This window comes from Crassostrea angulata, chromosome 4 (genome assembly GCF_025612915.1).
Source record: "Crassostrea angulata isolate pt1a10 chromosome 4, ASM2561291v2, whole genome shotgun sequence".
Taxonomy (NCBI): Eukaryota; Metazoa; Mollusca; class Bivalvia; order Ostreida; family Ostreidae; genus Magallana; species Magallana angulata.
The window spans coordinates 51,046,550-51,062,854 of record NC_069114.1 but is presented as its reverse complement, the minus strand read 5'-3'; the positions used below and the strand labels follow the sequence as shown (position 1 = coordinate 51,062,854).

General features: G+C 34.4%; 1 pseudogene; it reads left to right on the top strand.

The window, feature by feature from the left end:
- Nucleotides 1-9,086: 9,086 nt before the first annotated feature.
- On the top strand, nucleotides 9,087-11,056 carry LOC128179847 (uncharacterized; annotated as a pseudogene).
- The last annotated feature ends 5,249 nt before the right edge of the window (nucleotides 11,057-16,305 follow it).

Here is a 16,305-nt window from a genome sequence, read left to right as displayed (position 1 = left end):
TCTCTCTCTCTCTCTCTCTCTCTCTCTCTCTCTCTCTCTCAGTATTCGTGAACATAGACAACAGATCAAAGTGTCGGAGTACCCCAAAATCAATCTATGGGAACAAATTGATATATGCAAAGAATGACAAAACTCTACTTTTTTACAAACTATTTTACAGACAGTGCTACAGAAAAAAAATTCCATTCAGACTTTAAAACTTTGCCTCAACAGGCTGCTTTAATGTAACCGTTATTTGTAAAACGTTTGAAACAAAACGTTTTTGCCATTGAATACTAGTACTAGTCAATTTATTAATAAAAGAAGGAAAACGTTCAGAATCCATGTCTTTGATAAGTGTCACTAGTTCTAATCAATATAAGGGAGATTACTTACAGACTCTTTGTCTTTGATGAGTGTCCCTAGTCTTTACCAATATAAGAGAGATAATTCACTGACTCCTTGTCTTTGATAAGGGTCACTAGTTCTAACCAATATAAGGGAGATAACTCACAGACTCCTTGTCTCTGATGAGGGTCACTAGTTCTAACCAATATAAGGGAGATAACTCACAGACTCCTTGTCTTTGATAAGGGTCACTAGTTCTAACCAATATAAGGGAGATAACTCACTGACTCCTTGTCTTTGATGAGTGTCACTAGTTCTAACCAATATAAGGGAGATAACTCACAGACTCCTTGTCTTTGATGAGGGTCACTAGTTCTAACCAATATAAGGGAGATAACTCACAGACTCCTTGTCTCTGATGAGGGTCACTAGTTCTAACCAATATAAGGGAGATAACTCACAGACTCCTTGTCTTTGATAAGGGTCACTAGTTCTAACCAATATAAGGGAGATAACTCACTGACTCCTTGTCTTTGATGAGTGTCACTAGTTCTAACCAATATAAGGGAGATAACTCACAGACTCCTTGTCTTTGATGAGGGTCACTAGTTCTAACCAATATAAGGGAGATAACTCACTGACTCCTTGTCTTTGATGAGGGTCACTAGTTCTAACCAATATAAGGGAGATAACTCACTGACTCCTTGTCTTTGATGAGTGTCACTAGTTCTAACCAATATAAGGGAGATAACTCACAGACTCCTTGTCTTTGATGAGGGTCACTAGTTCTAACCAATATAAGGGAGATAACTCACTGACTCCTTGTCTTTGATTAGGGTCATTAGTCTTTACCAATATAAGGGAGATAACTCACTGACATCTTGTCTTTGATTAGGGTCACTAGTACTTACCAGTATAAGGGAGATAACTCACAGACTCCTTGTCTTTGATAAGTGTCACTAATTCTAACCAATATAAGGGAGATAACTCACAGACTCCTTGTCTTTGATTAGGGTCACTAGTCTTTACCAATATAAGGGAGATAACTCACTGACTCCTTGTCTTTGATTAGGGTCACTAGTTCTAACTAATATAAGGGAGATAACTCACTGACTCCTTGTCTTTGATGAGTTTCACTAGTTCTAACCAATATAAGGGAGATAACTCACAGACCCTTTGTCTTTGATGAGTGTCACTAGCCCTAACCGATATAAGGGAGATAACACACAGACTCCTTGTCTTTGTTGAGTGTCACCAGTTCTAAACAATATTAGGGAGATAACTATCTGACTCCTTATCTGTGATGAGTGTCACTTGAAGGATGTCATTAGTTCTAACCTATAAAAGGAAGATAACTTTTTGACTCCTTGTCTTTGTTGAGTGTCACTAGTTCTTACCAATATAAGGGAAATAACTCACTGACTACTTCACCCCTGCGAATGTATTCGGAATGTTTTCTTTATCGTTGCTAAGTATGTAAGAAATCCAGAGGTGCATGAATGAAAGTTCACGAACCTTCCCCGAGATATGTTAAACTCTTGGGAAATGTCAAGCGGGAGAATGAGTGTTCGGATAGTATTCTTAAAATAGGTAAGAACTGATTGTTTTTTTATATCATATCTTAATTTGATATATGTTATAACATTAAAATATATTAAACTATGTCTTATCATCTATCATCATCTAGCGATTATTTAAACTAAAGGACGCTATTCAGAACAGAGTTATCGTACGTGTTCAACCACTCTAAACGTGGTTGATAATAAAAACATTGGGTTGCTTGATAAAATCATAGCTATGTTTGATGCTTCTGGTGTTTAATACCATGCTTAAAAAAAGAATGGATGTCCGTTTTGTGTAAAAACTTAGTGTGTCGTGCCAATGTCAAGGAACAGTCTGCATATAATAGTAAAGTCTGTTTCACAATTGATGCTATCAATACTAGAATAAGTGCGAATCCAAAATTAATTCTTAGAGGAATCTTTAAAAATAGGGTTAAACTTAGTTTTTGCTCATTTATCAGGCTCATAGCACTGTTTTTGAAAGTAACGTGTGGGTTGGTTTATCCAAAAACTTGACGAGCGAATGGAACCTATTCGCCAATATTCAGAAACCTAATCCGTGTTTGTGTGTCTGTGTGTTGGGTGTCTTTTATTTTTATTTTCCTTTAAATTTATTACATGTTGGCGCCTTCTTAAAATTTCAATTGTCTATATATTCACTTAAGAAGACGTCTGTTGCGATGAAACGTAAACCACTCCCTCCCCGATGATGCTACGTTCCCCTCTATGATCATTGCGCCAGGATCATGAAGGAGTTAAAAACATCAAAAATGAAATGCTTCAAACATGTGTCTTTATATTACGCTTATAATTACAAATTTGAAGTGTAATCTTATGATTTATCATAATCTTATGAATTTTTCAAAGTTGCACTTAAGTCGCGTTATGATCCTAAAGCCAAGAATTTTAGGTAAAGAATTTAGTTAACAGGATTGATATGCATGCACCCAATCAAATATTGAAATTTTAAAAAAATAAGATTTGCAAATAAATTGGTTATTGTATTAAAGAACGAGTTTTGTTCATGGTTTAATCATTGGTTTTGTTGACAAAGAAATAATTGTATCGCTTAAAATGTAGTTATTTACTTCACATGCGCATGCTTTAATTTTTTTAAAATGAAAAATGATACTTCCAAGTATGACATCGTTTGTCATAAAAGATATGGAATAATCCTTCTTAGGGACTCCCTTTTTACCTGCCGAAATCTCCTGCATTACCAGTGGATATATTTTAGATATTCTGAATGATTGAAAAAACAAAACGTAAATAAATAATTTGAATTAACGATTGCAAAACAGCACTCTTACTAATTTAAATCTGCAAACACGCTAGCATATGGACTAAAACCACAAGACACAGTTTTTCATGCAAAACTGAAAGGATCAAATAAAACCACGTGGTGTAAATTTAAATGACAGTAACATTCGCTGGGGTGTCCTTGTCTTTTCTAAGCAATTTAAGATGACCACAGACCTAAATTCCTTCGCCCTTCCTTAGTAATGTCTCTATGTCTCTTTCAACCTAAGTTCAGAAATCTTGTCTCTAAGTCTATTTTAACTCTTGTTCAGAAATCATTTCCTCAATGCATTGAAAATAAAGGTAAGCTGCCTTACTTCCTCTAAATTGCATTCAGTACTCATTCCTTGTTGGCAAATGAAAAAGCCATTGTCATCTTTTACTAATATGATATTTTAACTATAGACAGCTTCATTCTCTCCTCTAAATGAACTCATCTTTATTCAAATTCAACAGCAGAACAAAAAGAATGAGAATTTCAAACATTATATTCTGTTACCTGATAATCCCAAGATAACCCATCCACCTTCTGCGCTATAGCCAGGACACCTGCCTAAGGTGTCATGAAATTAACAATTCGAGTAAACAACTTCTTTGTTTTTTTAATATAAATTTCACAGATGTCCAGAAGTACGGTACATTTTTGTAAATTGGTCAAATTTTGGAAATTTTGGCACTGTCTCTAAGGTCCCTATGGAACAAGGGTCTGAAATTTACAATTTATGTTCCTCTCACCCTAAAGATACATCATACTTATACTACATTTGAAAAGAATTGACCATGTTGTTTTCAACAATGTTTTATTGTTAATGCACAACGCACGTCACACAGTGCACAACGCACGTCACACAATGCACGTCACAAATATCACAACGCACGTCACACAATGCACAACGCACGTCACACCATGCACAACGCACGTCACACAATGAACGTCACACAATGCAAAACGCACGTCACACAATACACGAGGCACAATGCACGTCACAAATATCACAACGCACGTCAATCAATTCACAACGCACGTCACACAACGCACGTCACACAATGCACAACGCACGTCACACAATGCACGGCACATGTCACACGTTGCACAAAGCATTTCATTCAATGCACGTCACACAGTGCACAACGCACGTCACACAATGCACAACGCACGTCACACAATGCACAACGCACGTCAAATGATGCACGACAAACGTCACACAATGCATTGCGCAAGACGCAGGATGACAACAAAAGATGACGGATGAATACAAATTGCCAGTAGGTCTAATGAGTGACTCAGGTGACCTAAAAATGTAACATTCGACACATTCTTAATTCTGTCCTCCTCTTTACGCCCAAAGGAAACTGGTGTAATGGCACTAATAAAAGCAAACTTGCTCTGACTAGTTGCCAGTCCTTATTCTTTTCAAAGGAATTTTCCATACTTTCCTATGCTAATGTAAGATTGGAAAGCCTACCCCCAAAGTGGTTCCAGAGGATAAAGAAACTCCTGGTATTTTACATTAGATTGATATTACTTTCACAAATTAAAGCGTAAAATAGTGCTTGAAAGTTTTCTTTAATTTTTGTTTTATACTCGCATAGTTTAGCCTCTTTTTTCTTCAGATTCTTTTTAATATATAAATTAAGCAACCTTTTTTCTTTGTTTAAATAAAGACCCGATCCATTTCATAACCAGTATAATAATATTTGTTTTATGGATTCGTTGAATGTGAATGGAGCCTGACCCTTCACTTAAAAAAAACCCCAACCAAATACCTTGAAAGCCCTCATACAAAAATATGTCAAGTTTTCCAAGTGATCCACGAAGAATTGAAATATACCAAGTTTTACAGAAAGACAGCTTCCTCACAAAAGGTGATCAGTAAAGCTCAACAACAAAAAAATTAACTGAATGGTGAAAAGAAATTCCAGCCTTTGATGGCAACAAAGTAACAATAAAAAAAATGAGCACATCATTTTGAAAGAAAGTTTTTAAAATATAAGAGAAATATAATCACAAGAATTGTTGTTCTTGTAATAAATGGTTAGTAATAATTAAATATATATGAAAACTTTTTCAAACTTACTCGCACCCTGTTTTTGTGTGTACAAATAATACAATAAAATCAATCACTTCTATCAATTCAATAATGATAGACATCCATACTAAACTCCACACAATGTTTGGCACCAGTACAGGTCCATATTGACAAAAAATTTAGAAGACAATGGCATACTTGACAGAAAACAACTTATACCCCCCTTTCCAAACCCCAAAGGAAAATGTTGATTCATCAGTGCACATTTTACTCTCTACCCTTATAAAGTTTTACCCAACCACCTGTCTTTGTACATTTATGTTAGCTTTTTGTTTTTACACAATAAAGACACTTATGGAAAGTTTAATTGATTTGAAAACCTTACTATCACATTTCTTACTTTTTGCACATATTCTATAGAAAAACACTGTATAAAAGATATAACAACTTTTGATATTAAGTTCCAATCATTAAATTCTTGTTACTATGTTAATCAATTTAGAAGCCAAACGTTTGACTACTGTACCTGACTACCTGTATAGCTGATTACTAGTACCTGCAGTATTATCTACCAATGGAACTGATTACCTGTAGAACTGATTACCTGTAAAACTGATTACCTGTGCACACTGATGCAGATATACTTGTACATGAACCAAATACATTCACATCAAATTTGTACCATAAATTTCCGACTCTACTGACAGTATGACAGTATAACCTAAAACATGACAAACTATTCTTTATCCATTATATAATTCATGCTGTCTTGTACATTTTGCAGGACACAAAGTCAAAGACAAGCAGATAGGAGAATAAAATACCCTAAAAAACAAACACAAAAAACGGACGGACGGAAACAAAATACAACGTTGTGTTCCCTTAATTTCTCTTCGTGAGACCTTGCGCTAAATAAAGCTTGCGATGTAATTTGTGATCAACCCACCAGTTTTTTCAAATATAATATAAGCATATACAGCATGGTACATGTATCACAACTTGACCTAGTAAGACGTGTTCATTTTGCAAGTTTAAAACTTTTTCAAATAACAGGAAACAAAGTGATGATGACTTCGAATTCTGTTATCAAAACTCCCACTCAGACATTGGTGTTTATTATGAACTGATCAAGTTACCAAATTGTTTCTATGAATGTGATATTTAAGATCAATTCTATGTAATAATCAAAGATTTATAAAAGGGTCTGGTTATGCATAGTCACCAATTTTCCCTATATTTCATACTTGGACACACCTAGGTGTAAAACGCAAAAAACCCACTAAAAGTTGGTTGCTTGGGGTAACCGTTTACATGGTAATCGATGACAAAGATGGAAAAATAGCAAAACTTACCTACTTTGAAGCCATATTAGAATGTTCTGCCCACTGATATAAAGACAATTTTACATCCATATCAATGCCCGTGCAATATATATTTTATTTTAAAAATTGACATCCGTTGCCATGAATTACATGTATGACTATGCATGGCCACCGAATTTTGATTGTAACATAGATTTGATCTTCAGAAAGAATGAAATTGTTTTACTTCAATTTTATGAAATGATCACGATAGTCGGGCACGGGGTCAAATCCATCAAGTCCAAAAGGCATGGTGATCGATCCGAAATCTTAGATTAAATGATCAAGTTACCATAAAGTCAAAAAATGATTCCTTATTACTTATACTACACCATTTTTTCAATGATTGTATGCAAAATTAAAATTATTGATATTTTTCATTGTGTTTATTATTCTAACACCGGTTGTGCTCCAAAAGTGTACGTCATTTGACACGTCGATTTTTCAAGAAATGTAGACTGTGTATTTTCACCCGATGCAAAATAACTCTGAAATGCGGAGGCGTGTTCAACAGAGCGAGCGCTCGCCAAAATTCCCTATACCTTCAACAAGCCTCTGCTCAACACGCCTCTGTTGAATGCCCAGTTTAGGCAATGTGTGCCAATAATAGAGTTTTTGGAAAATAAAATGCTTTCTTTAGTGATTTATTCAGGATATGAAGGTAGCGACATTGCAGAAAATTACATAACTTGCGTTATATGGCCATAAAAGAATTTTGATGGACGGCTTCACGGACATAAGATTCATGCATTTAGCTTATTTTCACACTACCTCTAAGTGGAAAAGATTTTCTAAGATTTAATACATTATCAGTATATGTCCATATTGGTTCTGCCCTAGGGCCTGAATCCCTAATACAGGGGCCATGAATTTCCTTATTTAGGTAGAGGGCTTTATTGGACATCATAACCATGCATTTAGATTTTCTCAAATGTATATCAGTGGCGTCGGAAGCAAATTGAAGGTGGGGGGGGGGGGGCTAGACTAATCATCGGGAATCTTGACAAGCAAAAAAATCCCCTAATTCCCCAAACCTTGATCTCTGATTCAATGGCGCCCATTATGTACGAGTGAATAAAAGTACAAGTATATTGCAATCAAAATTTTAATTATTACCGTTTTTAAAATTTTTAACTACAATATTTGATAAAAAAAATTGTTATAAGAATATTTTGAAAGATAAAAGTTATCAATGCCCCAACAGGATTTGAACTCATGACTTACCCTTCGGGCTTTATTGGATTTGATCACGCCCCGACCGAAATTAGCTCTTCATAATACTCAAGGAACTAAATATAAATTAAAGAATGATTCCTTATTCCTTATATAAATAAATATCTATGAAATTGAGAATCAAGATTGGTGGATGTTTTTGTTTTTTAAAAACCTATTATTAAAATTATTAAAATTAATTAAATAATTATATAAATCAACTGTCACTCCTATTAGGGTGGTTTATAGAACACCTTCATTATTTGACGTACATCCTATCAAAATAAACAATAAAATTACTAGTACGTAGAATTTTATATCTTATTTATTTCTTTCCAAATATTGTTACAAACAGCGCGGCGCCATTGAATATGAGTTTTGCAAAACGACTGTCATTTCCAAACACATGGTATCCTTCTCGATGTATTTCCACAAATAAAGATTACAGATTGCCTGCCTGAAAGTTTAAAATATGACAGTTCTGGTCTTAAAATTTGAACATATTTCTATATCTTTATATAGAGCTCTTTATCTAAAGGAGGTAAACATAGCCTAAAAATGACCATGACCATCCAGCCCTCTTTAGGACTGAGTTGAGTGGTTTGAAAATATTGGTGACGGCGAAGCCTAGCTATCTTTGACGTGTATCTATTGATAATTGTATTGTGCATCAATTGATACAAATTTTAGCTCTCAAATATTCTTTGTACTGTACAGCAAAACCGATGTTTCCGGTTTCTATAATATTAAAGATTACCAAAAAAAAATGTCATACAAAATAATTTACAGCTGATGTTGGTATCATTTTAAAAAAACATATTTCAAAAAATGTTCTTTATTATTGCATCAAATAATATACTGGTGTGTCGAGCCTCCTTAATTTTGTCCACGTATTTTTTTTTTAACAAGGAAGGAAATTGTTGGTTATATACAGAAATATGTAGTATTTATGAAAACAATACGATGTCACCTAACAACTCGACATAATTAACATATTGTTATGACTCATATTTAGCATTCAAATAAAATTCCAAAAAATGAAACAAAATAAAAGTACAAAAAACCTCAGCACCTGTAAATAGTAGAAAAATTTCCACAGTTGTTACACTACTTTACTTAAAAGATGGAATACTTTTCTCTAAGAAAGTAAGTAGATTTTAACTATTTATTTGTTTTATCAAATCTAGATATAATTAATATGATACATTTTTATTTGCTGATATATATAATTTGATAAAGAAACAAAATGAGAGGAGTTTTTCCTATATTTTTAAGATAACAACATATTTAAGGGAATGCAGCACATTTCTGAGTCAGTGTTAGTCGGACTGTGTGAGATATTGGGGACCTCACAACAGGTGACCTTTAGGAGGGAGTCAAGGGACATCAGTGAGATGGTGGAGAGACGAGTTACACCTAATAATGCGTTCATCAAGATGATGAGTGGAGGTCGGAGAGAAGGATTCAGACTGGAGGGATCAGATTATGACTTCATGTTTTGGCCAAACAACCACCGAGTGATCATCGACATGTCTCAGTCTGAGTATTACAACACAGCCAATACAGCCTTGATTCTCTCTGACAGTTCTGAGAGTCCACCAGGATTCACTTTACTTCAGTTACTGACACCAACAACAATCGGAGAAGTCCAATTATCATGTGTAAGAATGAACTACAGAGTCTATATATCTAGTTCTATATTTAGACACCTAACTTTTTCATCAATTTACTCTAATTCCACTGTACATGGACCCTGTGGTACTGGTAAAGTGGGAACGTTGGAATATGACACTGCCCACTGTTTTGTCTGTGACTTTTGGCCTTTGTCTGCCTTAGACAGAAGTCACTCATGGCCGAGTCATGAAGTTGTTCATTATATTGAGAGGAATTCATGAAAATGAAGAGAGGAGGAATTCCTTTTCTCAGGCTGAATATAAACTAGTGTTTTCAATGAACTACTGTCAATTTTTGACATAACGATTGTTAAAAATATTTTTAAAAGAAGTTATAGATCAAAAATTAGAAGAAACCAATAGACTGTTGTGTTCCTATCACATGAAGACAACAGTTTTCTGGGTGATTCAAAGTAACACACTACCTCACTGGTGTCCACAAAATCTCCTGACCTGTTTCTGGGTCTGCTTTAAACTTCTCCTCAAATGGGTTTACAAGGGGATCTGTCCTAACTTTTTCATCCCCCAAAACAACATGTTTATGACAAAGGTCAATGGCTCATCACAAAACAGATTGTTCCTACAGTTACATGAATTGTACAAGAAATGTCTGGCTTGCCTGTTACAGAGTTCCTCTATCAGGTCCTTCATCATTGATGTTCTGTATAATCCCAGACTTTCTATTTGTACAGATGATAGATTTTTCTTGTCTGAAGTTGATCTTGATAGAGAACTTGTCATTGAGTCCAGATTTGGTATTATATTTCAACAACCCGGCCTTACCAAAGCCATACAAAGAGTAGAACAGTTGATAAAAACAGTAGAACAGTTGGTAGAGTTACCCCTGACACACTATCAGGCTATTATATTACAGAGACTTACAGCCAGAATGTTTCAAAGGACAGCCTTTATAAATTCAAACATGTATACTAACACCGGTGTCAACAAACAGATGTATTTTGCAGACAAAATGTCCTTTCACATGCTCATATTAGCAGCCAAGTTTGGGGGTGTTTCTGACATGTTGTACATTGCCATGTATTATTACAAGACATTCAGATACAGGGAAGCTTTATCTGTTATAGAGATGACAAAGGTCAAGTTATCACAGCCGTATCTGATGTATAGGGAACATGTAGACAGAGAGAGGTATACTGAGGCTGTAGGGGGACAGTCCTGGTCTACAAAGATGAGACAGGCTGTAGAAGATGATATCATACTTAACCGTGAAATCTGTTTTATCAGTGAACTGATCCCAGAGCAACAGTCAAGACGGTCTTGTTTAATTATCCCAGTGTTTTTAATGGTACATTTTCTACATTTTTTTGTGTTACAGACACATTGATACAACATTATCAAAAGCAGCTCTAGATGAGCTACAGGTCCTTGTCCACCATGATCAGGGACTGTATGTACCTGATCTACACAGAGACATCTCATGGGAGATTTTGGGGATCTGTCAACAGATCACAGGGGACCTCCAGGCTGCTCTATACTCATACCAGCAGTCACTCACACAGCATCCATCGAACGGAATTCAAACTGCTACGCATATGAGAATACAAATTGTTGTCAGTCAGTTGAACAATTGATAGTAATATTTCAACTATCATACTCACGACGGTTATAAAATTGTATAGTGTATTCAGATTCGTTTCATGACTTAATTTTAACAAAAGGCACTCCATTTTATTAATTTTCTGAAACAAACGTTTAGGATGAGATTAATTATAGTAAGTTTTCTATAATTATGGTTTGATGAAATTTAAGATATCCATATTTGATATTTTCTGCAAATTGTTATCTAGTTACTCTAATTTTTGATGGGATTGAACAAACATTATATGAATGATTGTCATTTTCTCTCTCTCTCTCTCTCTCTCTCTCTCTCTCTCTCTCTCTCTCTCTCTCTCTCTCTCTTAGTATTCGTGAACACAGACAACAGATCAAAGTGTCGGAGTACACCAAAATTTAACTATGGGAACAAATTGATATATGCAAACAATGTCAAAGCCTAACTTTTTTACAAACTATTTTACAGACAGTACTACAGAAAAAAAACATTTCATTCAAACTTTATAACTTTGCCTCAACAGACTGCTTTAATTTAACCGTTATTTGTAAAACGTTTGAAACAAAACGTTTTTGCCATTGAGTAATAGTCAATTTTTTAATAAAAGATGGAAAACGTACAGATTTCTTGTCTTTGATGAGTGTTACTAGTCCTAACCAATATAAGGGAGATAACTCACCGACTCCTTGTCTTTGATGAGTGTCACTAGTCCTTACCAATATAAGGGAGATAACTCACTGATTCCTTGTCTGTGATGAGTGTCACTGGTCCTAACCAATATAAGGGTGATAACTCACAGACTTTTTGTCTTTGATGAGTGTCACTTGTTCTAACCAATATAAGGGAGATACCTCACAGACTCCTTGTCTTTGATGAGTGTTCCTAATCCTAACCAATATAAGGGAGATAACTCACTGACTCCTTGTCTTTGATGAGTTTCGCTAGTCTTAATCAATATAAGGGAGATAACTCACCGACTCCTTGTCTTTGATGAATGTCACTTGTTCTAACCAATATAAGGGAGATACCTCACAGACTCCTTGTCTTTGATGAGTGTCACTAGTTCTAACCAATATAAGGGAGATAACTCACTGACTCCTTGTCTTTGATGAGCGTCACTAGTTCTAACCAATATATGGGAGATTACTCACAGACTCCTTGTCTTTGATGAGTGTCACTAGTTCTAACCAATATATAAGTGAGAAAACTTACAGACTCATTGTCTTTGATAAGTATCACTAGTCCTAACCAATATCAGGGAGATAACTCACAGACTCCTTGTCTTTGATGAGTGTCACTTGTCCTAACCAAAATAAGGGAGCTAACTATCAGACTCCTTATTTTTGATGGATGTCACTCGTTCTAACCAATATAAGGGGGATAACTCACTGACTCCTTGTATTTGTTGAGTGTCATTAGTACTTACCAATATAAGGGAAATAACTCACTGACTCCTTCACCCCTGCGAATGTATTCGGAATGTTTTCTTTATCGTTGCTTAGTATGTAATAAATCCAGAGGTGCTCGAATAAAAGTTCACGAAACTTCCCTGAGATATGTTAAGTTCTTGTGAAATTTCGAGCGAAAGTAAAAGTGTTCGGATAATATTCTTAAAATACGTAAGTACTGATTGTTTTTTTTAATATCGTGTCTTACTTTGATATATGTTATAACATTAAAATCTATTAAAACATGTCTTATCATCTATCATCATCTAGCGGTTATTTAAACTAAACGACGCTATTCAGAACAGAGTTATCGTTCGTGTTCAACCACCCTTCACGTGGTTGAAAATAAAAACATTGGGTTGCTTGATGAAATCATAGCTTTGTTTGATGCTTCTGGTGTGTAATACCATGCTTAAAGAAAAAGAATGGATGTCTGTTTTGTGTAAAAACTTAGTATATCGTACCATTGTCAAGGAACATTCTGCATATAATAGTAAAGTCTGTTTCACTATTGATGCTCTCAATACTAATACTAATCCAAAATTAATTTTTAGAAAAATCTTCAAACATGGAATTTAAATTAGCTTTTGCTCATTTATCAGGCTCGTAGCACCGTTTTTGAAAGTAACGTGTGGGTTGACTTATCCGAAAACTTGACGAGCGAAAAAAACCTATTCGCCAATATTCAGAATCCTAATCCGTGTTTGGGTGTGTGTGTGTGTGTGTGTGTGGGGGGGGGGTGTCTTTTATTCTTAATTTCCTTTAAATTTATTACATGTGTGCGACTTCTTAAAATTTTAATTTTCTATATATATCACTTAAGAAGACGTCTGTTGCGATAAGAAGTAACCCCCCCCCCCTCCCCGCTGCTACGTTCCTTTCTATGATCATAGCGCTAGGATCATGAAGCAGTTAAAACCATCGAACATCGCAAAATGAAATGCTTGAAACATGTGTCATTATATTACGCCGATAATAACAAATCTTATTTTAAGTGTAATTTTATGATTTATCATAATCTTACGAATTTTTCAAAGTTGCACTTAAGTCGCTTCAGGATTTTTAGGTACGCATTTAGTTAACAGGATTGATATGCATACACCCCAAACCAAATATTAAAATTTTAAAAATATAATAATATAGATTTGCAAGTAAAGGGTTTATAGTATTAAAGAACGAGTTTTGTTCATGGTTTTATCATTGGTTTTGTTGACAAAGAAATGATTGCATTGCTTGAAATGTAGTTTTATTACCTCACGTGCACATGCTTTAAATTTTTTAAAATGAAAAATGATACTTCCAAGTATGACATCGTTTGTCATAAAAGATATGGAATAATCATTTTTAGGGATTCCCTTTTTTACTCGCCAAAAATGTCTTGTATCACCAGTAGATAGATTTCAAATAAAAGCCTCGTCCTAGACCGCGAATCTTGTCCCCTCTGTGGAATTTCACTATCCCACACTCGTAATAATGAATGATTCTATCAATTTTTCACTATGGGCAGGTATATGACAATTTGAGAGTTATTGCTATATTTGTGCTTATTATATGATCGTATATATCTATGCAGTGTGTATCGTCCCGATCCTCTCAAATTGTCGTTTTACTCATTCCACCTGTATCTCAAACGACCGTGTAGTGAGCGGCCAGCGCGCTAGTTTCCCTTCGTCATCGAAAGCAAGATGTTTTGTCTTGCCTAGATGGCAAAGTGGTTAGCGCGGTGGCCGCTCACTGCTAGGAGAATGGGTTCCAGAGGTCGTGAGTTCAAGTCCCGGCCGGGGCGGAGGTGGAGCTCCAATAAGGTGAATTTCTCTGTGCTTAATGTATATCTTTATCTTTCACTATGGGCAGGTATATGTCAATTTGAGAGTTATTGCTATATTTGTGCTTTATATATATATATATATATATATATATATATATATATATATATATATATATATATATATATATATATATATATATATATATATATATATATATATATATATATATATATATATATACTTGCAAATGTTTCCCTTACATAACACTGTTTGCGCAATCCGCTGTTATTTCTGCATGGGTCAAGAGATCAAAGTAGCGCATGAATAATATAGGTCGTTATTTTTTCTATGTGCTAATCTCCTTGCTCTGAAGCATGTCTTTTAGATATCGTAATGAAAACATAATTTAGGCATAAAAAAATAAACGTATCTGTTGTTTGTTATCCGAAGTTTTATTCATTCATTTTCTAAAAAATATAACATTAATTGCGGGGGATAAATGATTCGGGTATGATAGGCCTGTAAACAGAACAATGTTTATTGATCGACATCGAAACGAGGTGTTCTTGATAATTACAATCGCAATTTATTAAAGGAGTTAATTCAGTTAAAATTTAAGATTTCTTTAATAGTAACCTGAGTCCACATTTCGGTATAATTGATCTTTTCCATCTATAAATTGACAATTTAAAATTTGGGTATGAAAGACCTATATTTTGAATAGTAAATTCATGAAGTTAGCTAACAGTGTAATATTTTAGATATTATTCTTGATGACAAATATGTCTATATATATATTATTTACAAATGTGATAAAATACGTCCTTTAACTCAACTTTCGATCGCTTTGTTTTCAAATTTCCAACGGCTCTGCGACTTCAACAGAAGTGGCACTATTCCGCCAAGCTTCAATCGTGTTTTTCAATGCATTGTACAAGTACATTTTCTTTTCTGTCTCACTTTATCATAATAAAAAAGAGTTGTCTTGTCAAAAGTAGTGTCATATTTATTTATAATGATAATCAAATACTTGCAACATTGTTGTATTTTTTTTGGTTACGTCATCTTAATCGAAGCGACTTTCTATATAGATTATAACAAAAAAGAAAGTACGGACATTGTTATTGTCATAATTTGCAAAAAATGTGAATATAAGAAATAAGGTATCATTTTTGGATGTATATCGTGATATAAAGACAGGTCGGTACGTGATCAAATCTTCCATAATCTTCCATAATCCCATATGGGATTTGATCACGTGACCAACCCGTATTTATATCCCGATATACATCCAAAAATGATTCTTTCTTTTTTAAATATATATACTTAATTACATATTGGCGTCTCCGAAAAATTAAATGCTAGTCTTAGTGAGATCAAAATCTGTTTAAATATATGTTAAATTGTGTTGGGCGCGGTAGAAGGTGGGAGGGGGGGGGGTCGCTACTAAGCATGTTAATTGTTGCAAGAGCAAAAGAAAAAACTTAGAAAATCTTTTCTATTGTCCCGTTTTTTCTAGAACTCATCTTATCCTCCAATTATTGCAGATTAAGTTTAAGATCAACAAACTTCTAGATATTATATTTAGCTACAAGTACCCACATTCTAGAAAATGAACTACAACCACGAAGCACGATTTTGACCCGTGTTTAGAAATCTTGGCTCTATGTCTCTTTAAAAAAAAAGATGTATTAAAAGAAGCTTTGAACAACTGATATATCGTTCATCATTCAGTCAATGAAATAAAAAAAAAATATAAACAAAAGAAAAAGGGTAAAACATATACTTTGGGTCGAAACCAAATCATAAAAAAATAAATATAAGCCGTCAGAACTTAGCATAAGCCGTAACCATAACCCACTGTTTTTGCTTTTTTCCTTGTCAAGATTTCTGATAAGTCAAGCCCCCCCCCCCACTTACAATTTGCTTCCAACGCCACTGAACATATCAAAAATTTAACTGACATATATAAATCTTTAACTATATGTTAACCCTGTTTTACAGGAGTGATATACATGCCTATATTGATACAGTGGTCTGACACACACTTG